At 35.0% G+C, this 5,399-nt stretch overlaps 1 non-coding gene across 1 annotated transcript; it reads right to left on the minus strand.

Moving 5' to 3' along the window:
• Positions 1 to 986: 986 nt before the first annotated feature.
• LOC139082112 (U6 spliceosomal RNA) lies at positions 987 to 1,093 on the minus strand. The gene has a single exon (XR_011537842.1). It is a non-coding gene; the product is annotated as a U6 spliceosomal RNA (small nuclear RNA).
• Between the last annotated feature and the right edge of the window lie 4,306 nt (positions 1,094 to 5,399).

The following is a 5,399-nucleotide window of genomic DNA, read 5'->3' on the forward strand; positions in this document are numbered from 1 at the left end:
TCCTTAGGCAAAATTAACTTAAATCTATGTATCTTTTAAATCTGAGAAATTCTTCATTTCTTACATTTCACAGAACTTTTCAACATAAATCTAACATTTGGACATCTCAGAAACACTGTTACTGGAAAAGTTAAGGAAGGTGATAAATTGGGTCAAGTAGGCAGAAACTTCAAGATGGTAATTCTCTGTTCAAGTGGCAGTTAAAAGGAATATGATCTGAAAGACTTGATGAAGCCAGAGAACACATAATCGTCTAGTCATCAGGTCAGTGAGGTAGGCTGAGAGGCTTACTGAAGACTTTATTTTAGATTAAGTTGATCATTGGATCTAAAGTGGTAGTTGATGGATTGAGGACTTACACTGCATCCTCCAGGCAAAGTCAAGTCCCCAAAGTATTGAGCTCCCAGAAAAGCAGGCTGAGGTTCAAGGACTGAGTCTAATTTTCAGTTAGGAAAATGGCTAGCTAGTCAGGAATCCAAGGTAAAGACCATCAGATGGCCTCGATGAGGATGGCAGGAGTGAAGAAGATTCTGCTGCTGCTCCTGCGGTGCTCAGGTGCCTGGCTCTGCAGACTACGGGGTCACTCAGGGAGGCAGACAAAGTCAATCTTACCTTAGAACAAAACATTTCCTTAACTTTCCGATTATAGTGGAAATTTTGATAGGAATAATAATAATAGAATATAAGCCAAAGTGTTTGAACTATCTGAAAAATAAAATACATAACAACAATGATGACAATAACGAGTAGTAATGAGGACAATAGCTCATTCCAAAACTTATGGGACTTTTTTTTTATTGCAGTAACATTGGATTATAACATTATATAGCTTTCAGGTGTACATGGTAATATATTTTGAATTCTGCGTAGATTACATACATCATGCTCACCACCCAAAAACTAATTATAGTCCATCACCTCACATGTGAGCCTAATCACCCCCTTTTGCCCTCCCCCCTCCCCACTTCCCCTATGGTAACCACCAAAACCATAGAGAATGCTTCACAAATTTGCGTGTCATCCTTGCGCAGGGCCCATGCTAATCTTCCCTGTATCATTCCAATTTTAGTATATGTGCTGCCGAAGCAAACACCATGGGACTTTTAATAACATCAACGTATGCTGAAAAGTTAGATATAATATCTGGCAGCATTTTTAATAACATATTTATAAATGTTTAGTAAACATTAAAGAATAAGTAGAATCAAATATGTAATATGGTACTTAAATGGTTAAAGACCAACATAAGTCAAAGTAATAAAACCATTTCCCTAGAGATAGATACCATATATTCCATCATTATTTAACATTGTCTGTTTCTGACAAATTTATGTAAACAAAAAAAATAACCAGTATAAGAAATATAAAGTCAATTTTTGCTGATGTGTTTGTATATCTGACAAATCCAATGGAATTTTTTATTAATTGGGACAATTTTTAAAATTTGGTAAGGTAGCTGGATATGAAAACAATCAACAAAAAATAGGTTTTGTCTATTTGAGCAAATAGTACTTAGAAATGAAAACGAAGTAATTTAAGATAAAAAATAAAATACTTAGAGGGGCCAGCCTGGTGGCACAGCGTTAAGTTCTCACATTCCACTTTGGCGGCCTGGGGTTCGCCAGTTCAGATCCTGGGTGCAGACATGGCACCACTTGGCAAGCCATACTGTGGCAGGCATCCCACATATAAAGTAGAGGAAGATGGGCATGGATGTTAGCTCAGGGCCAGTCTTCCTCAGCAAAAACAGGAGGATTTGTGGTAGATGTTAGCTCAGGGCTAATCTTCCTCAAAAAAAATAATTGAAAAATAAAATACTTAGAAATGTGTATAAGTAGAAAATATTAGGACCTATATGAGGAAGAGTATAAAATGATATGGAAACATAAAACAAGATTTGAACAAGGGGACAGATAAGCCATGTTTATGTATTCTACATGCATTTCTTTCAAGATATTATACAACTTTAATTGATACTAATTAGAATTTCTGCCAGATTCTCTCTTGTTTGTTTTGTTCTTGGGAAGAAAAAGTCTTATAATTTGATTACTATAAAGTAAAACTAAAATTAGTTTAGGGATCTTGCCTTTCCAGCTAGCAGAGCACACCATAAAGTCAGTGTGATCAATATGCCATCAGGCTGAGAAAAAAATAGATCGGGGGGTACAGAATGGGAAATTAAACAGATAAAAGAATTCAATTATTATAAAGATATTCAGAGAAAAAGTTCAATTGAGAGAAAAGAATGGATTATTTGAAAGTAGTGGCACTGTTCATTATCTAACTAGAAGAAAATGAAAATGGATCCCTAAGTGAATCATATACAAAACTAAATCTCTGAAGTTTTTTGGTTTGTCCTTTGTGTTTTAAACTCTGCTCCCTGATCCACTGCAAGGGAAAATCCTCTTTGCGCAAACCAGACCACCACATTTGCTCTTCCATTTTAATGTTTAGTTGCCCCTCGGCCCTCAATCTCCTCCCTCCTCTTCTCCTAGATCAATCTTATCTACCTTATCGAAGAAGAAATTACTCTTCCTACAAGCGAATCTCCGTCTGGCACCTAGATCAGAGTATTCTTCGAATCTGTATATACATTGGTGTGAAAGAGGGAAGTGACTCTTGAGAGAGAAACAAGGAGGAAACACAGTGAAAAGAGCGATGGAAATATTTGAGGTAAACCCTGTCTCACATTATTTTAGCCAATGCAAGCTAATCACCTTGATTTTTGAATTAGGACCACAAATATTTCTTACCAGATACTTGTCATTTAATTATATGTGTAACTGATGTATACTTTTAATTTCCAGGCAATCAAATGCAGTTTTCTTTATGGTGGTATCCAAACTGAGATGCACCAAGCACTATATTCCTTTACTCCATAATGAAAATGCTTTCTCCTGCTAGCTGTATTGGAGGTGCACTTATTATACACATTATCACTCAAAGATAGCCTAGGACACACATAGTTCAAAACTGTCTGGCGATAAAATTTAACTATATTTAACTATCAATATAGCTATCTGACCCTGCCTTGCTCAGAACCCATTTGGCACATGGAGGAGCCCTACCTTTCAAAAAAATATGTGCATGCTATCATCTTTTCCCATTATTTCATCAGTATATCTTCAACATAGAGTTCCTCTCATGGTCAAACAGTGGCATGACATCTCTGAAGGGTAATTAGACATGAAACCCCAAACTGTTTATAAAAAAATTTTTAGAATATAATTCCGTACTGTATTTTAGTTATAGCCTCCAGATATTAAAATGAGCCAAATGCAAACAATATACATATTATGTGTATATTTACAATATTTGTATTACAGTCTAAGCTAAACATTAATGAGTTAAATAAAATCTTGGACACATGTTGGAGTCATGATTTTCTTTTGCTTTTAAGTATCTTTATATATGTGTGTATATATATATGTATGTATTTCCATTAACATGGGTTAAATAATACTTTATTTTTTAAAAAGAATATTTCCTTGCAATTCATAGCCCTACAAATTTTTTTATAGTATTGGAAGTAAACATATCACTATTTTATGCATTTTTTTCATATCTTCAACTTTTGAGGGAAAAATTCCACATTGGTATTCAGTCATTTGAAAATGCATGAAATTTCTTTTCAACTTGCAAAACAAGAAGTGATTGCTCTCCGTACTTGAAGTTATAAAGTGATCATGTAGGCAATTCACCATTTCTTAGCGTGTTGAGTGCTAAAAAATTGTGTGAATTCTACATAAGAAAACTTAGATAAAACAGGTTTAATTTCTATATTGTCAATATTTTATAAGTTACAAGATAGAACACAATTCAAAAGGTATTTAGGGCCAACCCTGGTTGCCTAGTGGTTAAGTTCGACATGCTCCACTTGGGCAGCCCAGGTTCAGTTCCTGGGCATGAACCTACACTGCTGTCTGTGGCCATGCTGTGGGAGTGGCTCACACACAAAAAGAGGAAGATTGGCAAGAGATGTTTGCTCACGGTGAAACTTCCTCAGCAAAAAGAGGAAGGTTGCCACAGGTGTTACCTCAGGGTGAATCTTCCGCAGCAAAATAAAAAGGTATTAAAGCAAGAATATTTCTTTACCCTTATTTGAATACACTCAGATTTGAGGATCTAGTTTTAGAGGGGAGAATAAAAAAGTTCTTGGAGTTCTTCAGCCTGTCACAACACTTGCTATTCACAAATTTGATTGCTCACGTATAGGGTAACTTATGGGGAGTCTTATTACCACAGAAATATTAAGTATAGATTTTTCTTATCAAAATAGTTTTGTAGAAAATGCTACATTATAAATTAGAAAGGCTCCATCACTGAGGCGTTATCATACTCAACTCATTATAGGCAGTCTTGGCTTTTCTATGTGCATATGTATTCTTAAATTCAATCTGCATATGATAAACGCAATGATGTATTTGAAAAACATGTATAATTTTAATAGATAATATTTCAAAATGGGTTAAGTCCTCGGCTGGCTTGAAAATGCATACATACCAAACAGCAACACAAAACAATACGTGAAATTGCTCTGTCTAAAAATTGAGAAACTCTCACCTTTAAAATAAGCAAAATAATCTGGCCTGGGGTGAGAAAAAGAATTGTTTTTATAAAAACTACTGGTATTATATAAAGGAAATTATCTTAGAAAAGAAAAAAATCAAAGTAAATCCTCGATATTATAAACGTTCATGTCTGTTATTCAGTATTTTAATGGAAAAGGACCGGAGGGAATTCCTGGCTGTTTGCAAGGACATTTAAGGTCTCAGTTGGCAAAAGTCAGGACAAGCAGTCAGTGTGAGTTTAATATCAAGTTGGGAATTAATTTGACTCTCTATCTGGTAGTCATTCAACTCCATTTCCCAGGGCGCTTTACCACCTCAGTTCTATCATAGGTGCTTGTTCATTTTCTATTCACAAGGAGCACTCTGTCTAGTGGAAGAAACAGGAAAGCTAGATACAAGTAATTCAAGGTGTTTAGAATTTGAGTCCATAATGGATGGTGTGAGTCTAGAAAAGTGTCATGCCAGAAAAAATATCTGATTCCTAAGAGAGGTAAGAAAAGTTGGCAGGGAGCATATTCCTGTATGAAATAGATGATAAGATACAACTGACATTTACCACAAAAAGAGGAATATGGACAATACACCAAACCTCAAGAGACAGGAAATTCAAATAAAATATATTGAAATTGATTTTTTTTAAAAGGAAAGTTTGAAAAAGTGGTCTATCATTTAGAAGGAAAATTGACTTCCAAATTAAACAGAAATAATGTTTTTGACACCTTAAAATTTCATTCGGCATGGACAGATTCATTCATAACGATGCCCAGCTCTTGCTGTCCTCATTCATGAGTTGTCCAATTTTATGTTACCTTAGGAGAAAAGGAAGTT

Source organism: Equus przewalskii, chromosome 2, assembly GCF_037783145.1.
Source record: "Equus przewalskii isolate Varuska chromosome 2, EquPr2, whole genome shotgun sequence".
Taxonomy (NCBI): domain Eukaryota; kingdom Metazoa; phylum Chordata; class Mammalia; order Perissodactyla; family Equidae; genus Equus; species Equus przewalskii.